The sequence below is a fragment of the Struthio camelus genome, chromosome 10 (assembly GCF_040807025.1).
Source record: "Struthio camelus isolate bStrCam1 chromosome 10, bStrCam1.hap1, whole genome shotgun sequence".
NCBI classification, from domain to species: Eukaryota; Metazoa; Chordata; class Aves; order Struthioniformes; family Struthionidae; genus Struthio; species Struthio camelus.
Window position 1 is genome coordinate 5760089 of NC_090951.1, and position 16360 is coordinate 5776448.

General features: G+C 42.7%; 1 long non-coding RNA gene across 1 annotated transcript; it reads left to right on the forward strand.

The window, feature by feature from the left end:
- The first annotated feature begins 3590 nt into the window (after nt 1–3590).
- LOC138068457 (uncharacterized) lies at nt 3591–9808 on the forward strand. The gene is made up of 3 exons (XR_011143266.1): nt 3591–3755; nt 9069–9113; nt 9729–9808. It is a non-coding gene; the product is annotated as an uncharacterized lncRNA (long non-coding RNA).
- The last annotated feature ends 6552 nt before the right edge of the window (nt 9809–16360 follow it).

Sequence of the window (16360 nt, forward strand, 5' to 3'; positions counted from 1 at the left end):
ATGAAGTGAATACGTGAGGCAAATTTGGACTCGCTGTACGAAGTGGTAAGCAAGACACAGGAAAAGGTTTATCTTATGCACACCATTTGTTTTGGGGAGGCTTATTTGCAAGCAGCTCTGCAGCCTCTGTAAAGCTGTTGTGGCAGAATCAGTGTGCTTGGTACCAGCTCTGCTACTGGGATTTCGTGATGCAGCCAAGGTCAGAGAAAAGTGATGTTAGGGGGGGAAAAAAAAAAAGAAAGAAACAGCAAAGCTGTCCATCATAAAAGATTGGGCGCTTATGACTCTGGCCCCAAAAGGATTAAATTATTGTATGTTTGTTCAGAGATAGCACATATGGTCCACAGCTAGATAGTCTTTGCCCCATTTTACTAACTACTATACAATGAAAGATGTCACTAAGACACTATTCTAGGGTGAAGATAAATACCCTGTCCTTTCAGTGGGACTGATGTCAGCCCCTGCCACTGTAAAGCACCTCTGAACATCCTGATGTGGCGCTAAGCAAGAGGAAAATATCACTCCTGTAATCAGTGATTGACCTTGATGGAGAGCCAGAGCGACGTCATGTCACACCAGCTATTCAGCCATCGCGTTTTTAGAGGTGTCACTGGGCAGGGGAATTTTAAAGCAAGATGTGACCCGTTGGAGGCTGAGCTCAGTTACACTGCTGTGAATCCCCGCTGCTGAAGGAGCTCCCCCGGGTTTGCACTGGCGCAGCCGGCACAAGACCTGCCCTGGCGCTGCTGAAGGTGAGTTAAAAGGAGATCGGAGCAAAAAGCCACACTGACTTGCTCATGTGAAGAGAAGCGAGAAATGTTTGCAATGAAATGTGAAACTATTTGAGATTCACAGTTTGTCACAGTCCATCGTGAATTCAAGAACAGGCCTTTTTTCAAACAAAATTTTTCTAGTGGTGTGTTAAGGAAAAACTGGTCCACTTTCCAGCAAAAATGGCCAGGTAAGCAAGCCTGCTCCTGCATGAGTCCGTGAGAACAGGAGCCCCTTTTCCATGGCTTTGGAATTAGAAGTGCACCCTGTCCAAAGTTTGCACAGAAACAGACATGTTATCAAAGCCACAAAAGAACAGAAATATGAGAAACCTGGAGAATATGAGAAACACAAGTAGATCCAACTTTGGGAGAACATTATCTAAGCATATGCTTAACTGAGTGTGTGCTTAAGTGCTGTGGTATCAAAGGAACTGATCCATACATCCATGCATTGGGATGAAATTCCTGAGGACTACACCCAGGTGGGAACAAGATTCATTGCTCTGATTACATATTAAGCCTCCTGTTATATAACGGTTTGTTTGTGCCAACAAGCTGTGCCTCTTTTCTTTTTCACTCCTATGGGAATATGAGCAGTAAAGTCGAGTTGCCTACAAATTCCCACACCTTGCACTACCGAGCAAACCCTCTGTCCTAGGCGTGGCTTGACTAGGGTGATTTGGGCATAGCGATTTGTTTGAAAGACAGGATAAAGAAAAATCTTGTGTTGTTTTCCTGCTGTCCTACGTTCCATTCTGACTATGAATAGCTTTGCCTCGGCACTCTGAACATCACACTACCCTTAAAAATAAAAAGAGAGAGAAATAAAGAAACACCTTTTTTGTCCTGCTCAGTTATCTCCAAAAGCATGAGCAGTCCTTGATCCTATTTAATCCATCCAGGTAGAGCATCCATGAAAGTTTGGCGCGCGGGAGCGGAGAGCCCAGGCAGAGCGGCACTCCTCATGGTCTTCGCGTGACGTTTGTGTGAATTAATAGTGACCTCCAGCGGTCACTGACGTGCTGCCTGTCAGAGGCATGATGGGGAAAACATGTAAAAGACCCTTTTCTTACTTAAAAGTAGCACGGATTGTGTGTCAGCAGTCGCTCACTTGTGTGTAAGCAATGCTCACTTGCTTCTGAAGCCCTAATGCAAGCTCAGCTGTCTCCTGACTGAAAGGTACAGTAGAGTGTGTCACGTAACTTTTCTTAAATATCTCAGAGTATAAAATATTCTTAAAATCATCCTGGTTTTCCTCAATTTTATAACCCCCATGTGTTTGCAGCATCATGAATATTGTTCATAATTAAGCTGCCATAAATGTAAAAATAAATCAAAATCTTATTAAACATTAAACCACAGAAACTTTTCCTTCTACTAGTTATAACACTAAACACAAAAATAAGCAGTTTTCATCTCAAGTTTAACATTACAGGCATATTTTTACATGATAATTTGGTTTTCAAAAAAAGTCTAGCTGTGAAGTTTAGTGATACCACATGAAGCAGCTTGTCAGTTCATCTTTATATTCAAATCTGAATGTTCGCAGTTCCCCATGTGTTTCTTTAGTATTTTGTTGAAGATTTTCTGACAGTCTTTTTCAAAACTGTCTCTAGGAGAAACAGCACGAAAACCTGCACAGAAACAAAAAGCTTCCTACACTCCTGGCTCAGAGTTTCAATGCTTGAGAAGGAAACTTTTATTTCCTACACGCACATGAGGTTAAGGCTCGACGGCTGCAATGTTTGGGTGCTGCAATGCAGCCCTTCTGGCTACTCCTTTCACCTCCTGCAAGTGAGGGCTGGTTGAGCCAAATCCTGGGGGATTTTCCTGAGAACTAGAAGTATTTGCACTGAGGTCTGGTCACGGGAACCTGCAGCTGCCTGAGCACCTCCAAATTCTCCTTTTGAGGTCAGGTACCAGTTTTGGGCTCTCCTCTCCCATCCTGACCACTCCTCCGGGTTGCAAGCCTAGCCGGCCATGCATATAGGGATAACAGACATCAGGCTGTTGGTTTCTGAGTGGTTTCACTGTCTGCCCTGAGACAGATGTGGTCTGCAAGGCACCGGTGTAACTGCCTGTGTTAGAGGACCACCTCAGCACAGGTAGCCAAAACGTGAGCGATTATTCATCATCTGTTGCTCTACACTGAAAAACAGGGGTCACTTCCCTGCTGATAGGGTTTATGTCTTTCTCCTAGTCTATCCCAGCAGGAACGCTTCACCAGCCCCAGCCTGCCTACCTTATTTAAAGGATTTCTCTATGCGTTTATCATATTCCCTTCACAAAAACCACACACTGAATGACTCGAATGACTCTCCCATTGCTCTTCAAACCCCTTTTTCCTTATCAACTGGTGTGGCAAAGAAGAGAGTAGATTACAAGCCTAGTGAAATTGGATTTGCCCAAAATGACAGGAACATCTCCACCCATGGCTGTGCAACACTCCATTCCAGCCAGGCAGTTAGCTGAGCATCAGAAAGGCAAAAACATGGGCCTGAATCCCTGCCTCCCATAACTGGATCCTTCTGCCCAATTTCCAGTGTAAATTCCATGATAAAACCCTCAGCTTGTCCGAGAGCTCAGCTGTCTGGGCCTCTTGACCTGCCCCTTTCTCAGAAGAAGGTCACCCCGTGTCATGGGCTCTGCGAGCAACACCACCACTGTCAATAGCCAGAAGATGTATTTGTTCTTAATATGAGATATAGAGGTTCTAAAACGACCTCAGCTGCCATTGCATTAAAAAATAGATGTCTGCTGCCTTCAGCTTTTTGACATTAGACATTCCTTCCAGTCTCTCCTTAGGTGACAGCTGCATTGCATGGCCTCGTGTCCACTCAGGAAGTTAAAGCAACCTTCTAGCTCCAGTATGCCAGGCTGCAGGACTTCTCTCAATGTTTGCAGTACCTCCTGGTGCATGCTAATTTGTGCTGCTCTTCTTCCTCTTTTCTCCAGGCTACTCAGCAGGACCCTGGAGACAAGGTGAGTGGCGATTGGTCATTCCCTCTGCATGACCTTGGGTGAGTCACTTTTATCCTTCTTGTGTTTCCAAAGTCATGCGGGCTGTCCCAGGAGTGCTCCCACAGCCACAAGGCGAAGCAACGAGCCCTGTGACCGGCCTCCTGCACCCACCCTCCACTTTCCGGATGACCCCGGCCATGAAGTGCAAGCACAACAGCTGCTGGATGCACCGCTTCTGCCGCTTCCCAAAGCCCTGAGCGTACGTGCTACACGCTATTTCCTCACCAGCTTTAAGTGACTCCAAAGCCCTTTACTGACTCTGAGTAAAGCTAAATTTATCCCAAGGTTAGGGTGACACTGCTGTACTGAAATCTATTTAAAGTAAAAGCAAGCACTTCGGAATAACAAGTTGTTACACAGCTCCAGAGAATAGGCAGCTTCTCATATATTTTTTGAATGTAAGAGGTAACGTATTTTCATATTTTCTATGTGCTAATTGTTGGGAGCACTGTCAGATGGTTCAGCAAATTGAAAATGACAACATCAACCTGTTCAATCCATTAAACTCTCTCCAGGATCGTAAGGGATGTTGTCAGCCAAATACTACCGGCATCCCTGTGGCAAAGCCACTTGCTTCTTATTAATGACTGGCTTTACAAAGGAACAGATTTTCTTAGCAGGTGCCATCCCATCACATTATCACAGGGACAATATAGGAAAACCCAGAAGATAAAAGAGAAGACTTTCACCCTAATGAAGACTTAATGAACAGAATGAATGCATAAATTTTCAATAGGTCCCAGGCCACGCAACCAAGACAAAAGGTTGCGAATAGATTTTTCCCTGTCCAAGCACAACTACAAGAGTCTAGAGGAGCTATGTAGCAGATTCCAGACCAAGCTGTTAAAGACAGAAGCAGTTCAGAAGCATTCTGAAAAGCTCCAGAATCCCACCTTCAGGAGAAGCTAAGGAAACGAGCAACCCAAGCCCCATTGTTATTCAGATTTCAGTAGTCATTTCAGGGAGTTAAGTGTTTAACACCTTCATTTGGACCTTAGCTCCTTTGTGCAGAAACTCAAGCCAGCTCCAGTCTAAAAAGCTGTAGAGAGAAGTTAGTGAAGTGCTATGTCCAAGCCAATATACCTTAGTATTTATCGCTACTGGTATTTATTGCAAAGGCCATGCTATTTCCCAAAAGAAAAAAGCAGCTGTGTATGACGAGCAGACGAGAATTTCCACCTAGCTGGGAATGAAGGCAGAGAAAACTGGCATCTGTTTGCATGCACTCTGATAGACACGTCCAAAATTATTTCGCTTTTGAAAAGGTTACCATAAAGCTGTTAATTCATTGTAGCTCTGAACCTTTCAACCTATCCAAAATGTGAGTGTGAGAATTTTGGGTTCTTACCCAGCTTTTTCTGAGCAGGGTCCATTCCTCCTCAAAGGATGGTAGCACCAGCCTTGCTAAGGTCTGTCGTAAAACAAACAGTAGATCATTTTCCTACTTATCTCTAATACAAAAATAATAATTGTTTCACTTCCCTGGTATTTTTCTGCACTCTCTTTGTCTCTGCAAAGCTCTTCTGGGTATAAAAATCTACTGGGATAGATTACAGATGGAGAGAAAGCTTTAAGATAAAACAGTGATAGAATAATGGCAACAATACAGGGGCAAATCATGGGGCTGCTGTTTAAGTTAAGAGCAAAATTCCTATCATTTTCTAGATCTGTTTCTGTCGAACACATCCCAGGAATAGCAACTTTCTTTCTTCAGGATCCCCAGCAACTTCACATTAGTGTCTCACGAGCTAAGCTGTTGTTCCGGGAAAATCACAGACGATTAGTATTTCTTTACCTTTCATTTATGCCGTTGTGTTTGCTCTCCTGGGCTGCTATAAAGCAGGCTGACATTGCCAAACAGATTTACTGCCTGTACTTTGTATACACTTTAATTAGGTCTCCATTCATGTCTCTTACCTGACACTTACATAAGAAATCACTCATAAAGTACCAGAACAGCAGGGAAATCAATATATGTCTTAAATTCATAGTGACATCCAGGGTGAAATTAAGTGCCTTCAGTTACTCAGGTAGTGTCCTCCTCCACTTCATGGCATGGAGACGTATGGTTTTGCTTTGAGGGTTTTAATGCAGCCAGGCTCAATGTCTTTTGATTAAGCAGGTGCATGAGTTCCCCCAAGAGCAAGGGTCTTTGCACAACTGGGATGGTGTATTTCCCATCTGTGCTGATTTTAACACATCCAGCAGCTAAAGCCAAGGAGCTGTACAGAAATTAAAGCTTTAACACGGAATTGTTTCTTTTTGTCACTTCTATTTTGGCTTTATTAGACTTCCTGACAGCTCCACGCTTCAGACATTTGGTGTCAATGGTGGCTGAAATATAGTACTATTATATTACTGTCACTTCAATTTTTGCTTGTGTTTCTAATAGAAATCTAAACGATTAGGTGTTTAGCTTTCATGCTCTATCAACGTGAGGAGGAAAAGAATACAACTGCCTGTATTAAGGTCTAGTATAGCACTCTGGAAATGGCATTTTTCGAGAGGGGATTTTCTTTTAACCATTGGATTATATGACTTGGTCTCTCTCCGGGTGAGCAGGGCCTCCCATTAAGTAGGCAGATTATCTCCAGAGCGGGACTGATGTACTATTATTTTGCTTGGAGGTGAATATTCTGACTGAGGTAGCACTGTGAGCATTGGCACTTGTGCCACCGAGCCACGACTGTTGCTATTAGCTATGCAACGCATGCCCCTGTGTGTGTTTTCATCCTTATGCCTACTTATTCATCCTGCAGGCACTCAAGTATAGAAATTACAAGAAATGGGGCTTCCTAAACTTAACTCCCCAAGTCACAGGGAGGAAAGCCCGTTGCAGTCTTTATTTCCACGCTGGTGGGAAGATAGAGGTAGGAACCTTTGAACGCTTCGTGAGACAACCCTGCAAATGCCTGACCTGCTTTGCCTTCTGCAGAAATGCACCTACTGCAGGAACAGGGTGCCACCAGCTTGCGAGACACTGAGATATCTACAGAGAGAAACCAACATCTGAAGTGTAATCAACATCAGAACGATCATTTTCTTGCATACTGTATTCATACGGATAAATTTTTAATAAATCTTGGAAAAACATATGGCCCATCTAAACACATATTTGCAAAAACACAAGAATGTGCATTACAGCTGCTACTTTTTTGTCTTTTCAATAATAAGTACACAGCAGAACTAAATGTACTCAATTTTATTTTTTTAAGGGAAGACTAATTGGATACATATATCCAAACATGCTCCGGAGGCACCATTGGTCATTAAGTAAATTATCCTTCAGGTTCTTCATTTCATTTTCATGTGTCCGTTTCTTCACGGCATTCAAATCCACAGTTGTTTCTCCTATGCCCTAGCACTTTGGTAGACTCACTTATAACTTATAGTGTAAAAGTCTGCTTTTGAGAAGGGGGAAAATTTAATTAGAGTCATCCATTTATGGAGGAGACTAAATAAGGAGTTGGAGGCCCAATTTTTGACTCCCATTTTGACTCCATCTGCTTGGACCAAAAATCAAAACTCATTTTTGACTGAAGAGAATGGCACCATTGGGTGTTCTGCACTTCTCAGAGAAGCCAGGCTGCAAAACCTTTTCACTAAGTAGTACTTTTTCATTTAGTCTGAAATAATCATACTGTAATTGATGGCATTGCTCCTCATACAATAAGCTGGGTGTTACAAGCAGCAGCACTATATGAAAGACCAGAAAAGGAAGGTTAAGTTTCCTGTATCTGAATGTTCAAAACCCACATTCAAAACCTCAACATTAGGGACCAACTTTGAAAATGTAAATCTTAAAATCTGGAGAACTTTGGGGGATTCCCATTCCTCCAGTTCAGGGAAAAGAAAGCTTTGTATACACAAGCACATGCAGTAGATAATCTCATGCTGGCAATTAATTTGTAGGCAGTGTAATAGTTCCATTAATAAGATTAATGCCAGGTACAGCTCTATGGATTATTGGAAAGACAAAGAGGCTGGATCCATGTAATTAGAGTGAGATACCTGCATTAATTAGGGCCCTCACCTGACAGTAACAGTTACATCAAACAGCTCAAGAAACTATATGCCCTCCTCTGACCTCATAATTATTGCTGGTTTGTGCTGTCAATAGCTTTGACAGCTTTTTTACTTCCTATGTATTAATGAAGAATAATAGCAGTGTTCTAACACTGTTATTTAGCATCAGGGCACCCTGTCTGACCCACAGCAGCCTCATGTTCACTGACGTATTGTGAGAGCTGTGCAAATTTCTGGATTTTGCGGATGCAGAGCCCCATGCACTGAGTATAGACTAGAGCAGCTGGTCAATGTTATCTTTCTTTTGTGCCTCCAGAGCATATCCCATTCCCTATGAAGTCTGCAGGCATGCCTAGGTCTTCATTGCCCCTGTTCTGCCACATTAACGTGAGGATTTCCATTGTGCAGTAAAGTTAGGCATTAGAGTGACACATCCCCCTAACAACCATCCTTGGAAGAGGAAATCATTCTGTTCTGCTCTGTTGTACTCATTCCCAATTACAAGCCAAGTATCTCAGTCATGAATGTCAAAACAGATACTATCTAGTTAAATGATACAAGATAGGAACAGTTAAGCCATAAGCTGTCATGCGCCCAGACGTGATTGACGGGAAAGCTGTCTCCTGATGGTACGAGGGAATTAGCTTAATACTTAAGGTGAAGTGATGTCTGCTTAGCAGAGCCCCTGTTGCTCCACATTAGGAGTAATCTGATAGTGTTATTGTTACCACACTCTTTTTTTAGGAAGATTACCATGCATTTTTATCTTGTAAAAAATGTGTTGGACCCTCTAACCTGCTATGATTAATTTTCGAAAACCAAAGCGATAATTTAGACTAAAGAAATGCCACGTTTTTTATCTCTGCACCACATTAACCATGTTGTGTTCAAAATCCCAGGCAGCCGTTGGGAGACTGGTAGCCTGGGTTCCCTTGAACTGCGTGACCTACAAACAGTGCAACCTTCCTTTGATTTCTTTACCCACAGAGTTTTGGCCATCACTCGTTACACCCAGCTGTGAGATTAATGTGTCACTCTTGTTATGTCAGAATTATTGGCATGCTGTTCTGATCGTTTTGCTGAGCCGCAGGAGCTGCTGTGTAGAGCTGGATGGTCTCCAATAGAGATGAAAGGAAAAATCAGGCTCGCTAGAGTTTGGGAATCTGCTTGACATTTTGCCGCTGAAGCCCTCAAATTCACCTGGTTCATTTTACTGGGCGCTAAATTCATTTCTCCCTTGTCCTCTAGGATGAAGTTATCTCTGAGAGTATGCAGACGAGAGGGGTTTGTCAGGTAAGCCAAAACCCATCTACCACGCTGGTTACTCCTAGCCCTGATCTGTCACCCTCCCTAATCTTTTCTCTCTCACCTGTCCAGCTCCTGAGCAGGAGGGCAGCTGAATGATGGCCGATTTGCAAGTAGCCCACCTCCATCCTCACTCCCAGTTTACGAATAAAGTAGTCAGGTCTCAATTCAGGAAAAAGCCTTAACCACATTCTTCAACAGAATCATGCGCTCCAGGGTTTTCTTGAGTAGTAATGTGCCTAAGAGAGTGTTTTCCAAAGCAGAGCAGCCCTCTGGAGGGCCGAGAAAGGCGTTTCTGGGCATGAGCCAGCCTCCAGGCCCGGAGGAAAACCCTGTGTGTCCCATCAGCATGGCCCGTAGTGCAGGCTAACCAGAGAGCACGGGAGCTACACTGCTCGCTCGGGAGGGGGCCACTGTGCAGATGAGCCTGGGAAATGCAGGCTTGAGCACACTTTTAGTGATCTCATTTGCTAAGGCTGCAAAGCAGACGACGGACACTTAGAAAAAAAATCTGAAATCTGAACAAGTCTGAAGTTTTGAAGGCAAGCAGTTTTTCTAGACACTTTGTTGCCTCTCACGTTGCTCTTGACTTTCTTTTCACAGAAGGGAGCTGTACCCTGTTGTGCCTCTATGCCGTCGGTTTGGTACCTGCCTGCTAGTGGGAAACATACCTCAGCCAAAACCTGCTCTGGATTTGATGAACGTACAGATTTTATGTGTACAGAACGTACACGTGAGTAACTGGGTTACAGCTGACACAATTCTATACTCAGAGCAAGAGGGGCTCTGAATACACACACAAATAAGTGAGTACAATAGCATAGCAACACAAAGAAGGCACCCTTGTCCTGCATAGGAATAGAAGAATAGATGACTTAACCGAAGAAAAAACATAGTAGCTGGATGTCGAATCCTTCATTCAGCTTCCCTCCAGTTATGCTGAAATGTGTCATCCTTTCAAGCCTACTGGAAATTCGGGGATCATTTACTGAGTGAAGCAACACTTTTAAAGATCTTTGGATGTTTTCCTGCCTAACAGGAAAAATTACTTAAAGAACAATCAGAGGGCTTTTTCAACACTTTCTTACAAATCTGAAATCTCCCATTTCTTGTGTCTCTATGCCCAAGCGTTTGCACCATATTGCAGTCACAAATCTGAAACCCAGTGCATATATAACACATAAGCAGCCAGTAAGGCTGGAATATCAATTTCAACCCCATATACACATAACTTGGTGAGGTTTTCCCTAACCTACCTTTATGAGGGGTTAAATCCTGCTCCAGATATAGCGCAGCAAGCGTTTTGTGTTAATTTGCACCTTTCAGACTCGAGGTAACATTCGGCCTTTTGCTGAGAGTGCTTTCACATGTGCTTGCACACCGACACCTCAGTGACCCACCGTAGCAAGCAGGTGGTGCTCTGGAAGAAGCCCGAGCAGCATCCTCCCGCAACCGCTTTTTAATGCTACTTGGACACCCTAAGCAGTCACGTAATAACACCCGCTCTGAAACTTCCCACACCAGTGCAGATGTGTATCAGGGAACAGCCATGTAATGTCAGGTTTTTGCGATGCTTAAGCTTTTATGTTTCCCCAAGATACATTTGAACTCAGTCCATGGTGTTTGTAGAACACCGAGATATTTGGATAGCATTAGAGTTTGCTGTGTTTGAAGTGTTCTCACTCTGCATAAATTTGTCATGACTGAAGATTATATTAAACATAAACTAGCATAGCAAAATGACACAGCCAGACTTCCCTCCCCCGTGCACGCTCAGACATACTTGTTCGCTAAGTGCACAAAGCACCCTTTTGGCCCGAGTTCACGATTCAGTGAACCAACTCGGAAATGAAATTCCACTACTGTAAGTGAGAGAGGCTCTCATTTTATTCCCATATCTGCAAAGTTTTAGCTCTTTTTTTCTTCTTTTGCCCTGGTGTTTCGGTGGGCTTATTCTTCATTGCAAAGAATGATACACTTGATGAAAGAAAATCTGGGGGCAGTCTGAAAGATATCTTAAGAAGTCTTGAATGTTGCCAGAAGGCCTCAAAGGAAACAACTTAACTGGTAGATAAATAGATGTAATAAGTGACCTGATTTTTTTTGTGTGTTTGACCATATTGCACTGTTAAAATTGACAAAATATTGTTCCTATTGAAAATATTTTCTCGTGGTTGTGTAGCTAGTTAATCCTTAAAAAAATCCAGATTTTTCATCCCATAGCAGAAAAGCTTAGCTCTAAATGTGCACTCTTTACTCTCAGCTGGCTGATGTTATTATTAGATTGTTCTCATTCTGACCTATTGTTCTAGTTCACCTTATACCCATTGCATTAACAATATCTTCAAGAATGGCAGTGGCACCAATTTTTGGGCAGTTGAGGACTCCAAAGCATGACAGCCAAATTGGCCAATAGAGTCAATCTGCAAAAGTCAGCTCAAAATCGGTAACACGATATATATCAGGCTGAATAGTTGTTTTAAAATGCCTTGGGATTAGATAAAATGTACTTCCCATCCTATTCGTGTATAATAAGTTACTGGCACTTTCTACGTGACTGAATTTCATTTTGCATCTATCTTGTATACTAAGGTTCACTTCCATTTGCATTTTTTTTTAGTCCACAGCCTATTTCAGAGGTGTACTTAAAAATAAAACGATATCAGCACACAGAGGGCAATAGGAGCAAATAGTCTCCGGGATCTACTTTCTATTAAAGACCTTTGCTTGTAAAGAGAATTCCTCAGTAACTCCTTGGAGGGGATGGATGAAACGCTCCCACAGGAGAAAGGAGCCGCGTGACTTTGGCGGGGATATAAGCATCTGCAATTCTGCCTGCTTGCCGAAGGGCACAGGAGTGAGCCTCGGCTGGTGTGATCACGGGATGCGCCAGCCCTGTGGGCTTCATAGGCACCTGCCTAGATAGGAATGATTTTGGTAAAAAGTAATACCAGCTCAGTCCAACAGTGACTTAGTCGGTTCCAAGATTAATGATTAACGAAGAAAAGGTTAACAAGCTGAGTAAAGAGAAAATGTATGGATTTCTTTATTTAAGTTCCTCCCAGGCCATTTGGGTATTATATATGCACTGGATGCCAGGTAGGCTTCCATCTGAAGTTAAAGGGTATTTTGCCTTTGGCTTTGCCAGTCCTTGAGTCGAACCTAGTATAGTCAAGATCTCCGTTAAGAAACAAGAGCCATAGTGCAAAGGAGAAGGGCGTGCACAGCAGTCCAGGCCTGGATGGCTCAATATCAGAGTATCCCAAGGGTAGCAATCAGCTTTCATCTCCTCAAGTAAGGGCACCTGGGGTGCACGACAGGCTCTGCAACCTCCCTGTTTGGTCCTCCACGTCCCAGCGCAGGAGGCTGACTGCTCTCGTCTGAATCCAGGGGATGGGGGCGATCTCTCTATGCACAACAGCGTATTTGCAATCCTGCTGGTTTAACATTTTCCAAACTCTCTGCTCTCTGGGACACAATCTTGATTTCCGTGTTTACATTCAGCTTTCTCGTTTTCTACAACAAAAGGCAGCCCATGCCAAGCAACCTGCATCTGATTCCCACGCTTTTCCAGGGGCACCGTCCACTGCAAATAAATCTGTCAGTCTCAGAGTTTACTAATAATTTCAATGCATGATTAGTATTATGAAAAAAAAAAAAACCTGTAGCTTGAAGATATACGTTTTGCCTCTAGTAGCTCTTCCATCTGTTGGTAGGCCTAGCAGGGTGTGATGCTCAGCCTCTACAAATTTCAAATTAAAGGTTTGCCAAGACACTTAACAGAGTTAAAGGCAAATCAAATACAGCAGCTTTAGGAAATTACAGCAACAGCTCCATTGTTTGATTTCAACAGTCTCTATTTCAAGCCTACCGGTTCTTAAGTAAAGCAAAATTCAGCTTATTATTTTAACAGGATGAAATTCAGAGCACTGATCACAGGTGGGATGATTTGTCTTTTGAGAGCAGAGTGGCTGCCCTGTCACTGTCCCTGCCCAGCATTCTTGTACATAATCAATAAGGTGCGCTCAAGTACTCTTTAACCAGCACCTGGATCCCAGTTATGGGAATTACTTATGATTTTTTTTAAACCTTCCAGTTGATATGAGTAAATAGTAATAATGTAATTTACACATTAATGAATATAAGGGTGGAATAAGTTGTCCAAGGGTGATAAAGAGAACGTAATGCCTTTTCCTACATAGTTAATGGCTCATGAAATGCCATATGGATGAATTAGCAGTCACAAACTTACAGGTAGGTGAGAGATTTCCTAAATGCAATATTGATTTTAAAGATTAACAACATTTTCAGAGCTTGTGTACAGCCAAGAATTTTCACCAGATGTCCAAATACCTAGCTGTGTAGCTTGAATAAAGACTTAAATAAGAATGTGAATTGAAATAAATGTCCTATTTCCTACTCTCTAATCCTGTTTGAAGCTCTGGGAGTCCTGCCGTTCTCAACACCGGTCGGTAGTCAACAAGCAAATAAAGCCTATGTTGGATTAGTGGATTTTATTCCCCCCTCAGGACCTGAACATTTTTTCTTTCTTTAATGTTCAGACTGAAACACTTACTGCATAATAACAACAACCTGAGTCAGATGCAAGACTGTGAAAAACTGTGAAAAATATGTTCACTACTTCCCATGCAGACTGCCAGTTTGGGAAAGAGAGAACCTAGCTTATGCTCAAGGTTTTGGGATTTCTATCATAATTTTGAATGGAGGCCAGAATGCATCTGAAATGGGAAAGTCAAACAGCCAGTTCAAAGTATTAAAATCACTATTGGAGAAATATGAAATGGCTATAAGAAAAAATCAATTAGATGAAAGCTGTAATTAGTCCATGTGAGCTCCTTGAAAGAAGGACCACGCTGTACTCTTTGTATAGTACTAACGAGGTACAGTAGTAATGCGTACTACAGAGTTAATGCCAGTTCTGTTTGTTTTCCTTGCATCACCTTCCTCAGCAGGTCACCGGAGTCATCAGCTACGCAAGCGCTGGCTTCTTGTTCAAGAGGAATGAAGTTGGTAAAATCAAGCCTGTACCCAGTCCCCTCTTTTAATCTTCTTTCATTTGTATTACAGACCTTCATATGAAATGCTCCCCTGCTTGGGTCAGTCTGTCCAAAGACATTGCTTGGGTTCTTACTTGGGAGACAGCTGACAGCAGAAAATGCTTCAGTACTGTGCTCTGCGGGTGCTTCGCGCTGCGTTCATCTTGACGGCATGCAATCTGCAGTTCAGAAATAAATGTCCCTGCATCTCAATTATATAGGAAATAATTACAGATATATGCAACCATATAATGGAGGCATGCACACATCAGCACATATTAATGCAGACTGGGCCTTTACTCTGACGCAGGAGGAAAGTTCATCAGTTCCTCCTCCCTCAGCATCTTATCTCTAAGTGGCCAAAGAAAGAGAATAAATAGGCAAGAATTAGTGAAATTTTCCAGATGTAAACTCATGATCCCCAGCAATCTGTCATCATGTTCAGTGGAAATGGAGCTGGTCAGTATGGGCTCTTGACTGAAGGACTGGCAGGCTCAGAGTCTTCTTTCCAGGGTTGTTGGTTTTTTTTGGTGGGTCTTGCTGCCAATTTTGGCCTGAATGTCCACTGAACTTTTCATGTTTTTTCTTGATGAGGAAAGAAGACCTTTGGTGATTTTTTTCCCACTGGTAGTGAAAGGCCAAAATTCTGCTGTTCATGCTAATGTGACATCACAACTTATTCTGCAAGTATTATCACGGAAAGCATTGATACTGGTTTTGGTGGGCTCAGTAAAAATAAAAATAAAGTGAACTCTCGAAGTGTAGGTCTGCAAGAATGCATCTCCCTTTATGGCTACGGCAGGGATGTTATAGCACTGCACTAACTGCCCTTCAGGCAGAAGTATCTCTTTTTTCACCTGACTCATAAATCTCACCACTCTCACCTGCTTCTTCTTAGGGCATGAACCTGATTTTGTTATCCTGCACCCAGATATCCTGTGTCAGTATTGGCATCTGTTTCAGCATTTTTGTATTTTACAACTTGTAGGTGCTAAGCTCTTCCCAGTAAAGCATCACACCAAGGGTGCCATCCTTCCGTGCCATCACCTTCGTGGTCCTGCTGAGACAGGAGTGATGTCTCTCTCATGTTTCTGTGCTGTGGAGTCAGTGCCAAAAGTCACACAACTGCAATTGCTAAAAGAGGAAAAGGATTTCCTTCGGCTATTTTTGAAGAAAGAAATAACATCTGAACCATGGCTATTCTCTGATCAGGCTCTGATCTCCAGTAGTAGTTTGATGTTCAGATCTTCAAAATAGCCTTTACTCAGTAACTCCACTTGTATGTAGCTGCTTTGCTCCTCAATTTTGTGTATCTTCCCAGTGAGTTTCTCACTAGATTTTGAGACTGTTTGTGATAGCAGCCAGGAAAATTTGGCACAATGAGCTACCTATTTTTAATTTTTCTGAAGACAACTAACCCCATTCCATATGTACAGCCTGCTGACATCTCCTCTTGTTATTCTTTTTGTTAAACGATTTTGAACAGCATCTTTCTCATTCCAAGAAAGTTATGAAGCAGCCTCTTCCCCGGATAACACTTCTTTGGTCTGGCTCAACTTCTGGAAGTTGTTTTCACGTCCTGTGCACAGCGCTTCTCTATTTGCAGGGACAGATTACAAGAAATGAAGAGACTTAAGCTTACGTATTTTCCCTTACACGTATAGTGGCCAAAGAGTATGGTCGGCCCAGCTCATTCTGCTGGTGCAGAGTAACCTGTTAAGCCATGGTAAGTTAGCTGTGGTTCTGACCTCTTGATCCTGTCCTTCAACTGCCTCAAAAGGTGCAGCCTTCCTTCTTTGCTCAGTTTTGCCACTTGATTGTTTCATCGATGTACAAATGAACTTTTTCTGAGGGCTTTTGCTCAGTTCTCTGCACAAACAATTGGCATCTTCAAAGCTCCAGGCAAACAGCTATGCATAGATGAGATACCCTATGAAGACCAAGCCCTTTTCCCCATTTTAGAGATGATGAAATGAAGACATCTGCCTAACTTGGCTCATAAATGAGATGGTCTGCTTTCATTTCTTCCTGCTTTCTCCAGAAAGAGGGGTCATACAATGGTTTCTTCATATATTCCACTTTCTACATGGAGAAAACAGCAAAAACAAGAATTCCAGCTCTTACATGGGGAATGGATTAGCCTTAGGTGACAACAAGAAATGGATTTACTCCTATCTT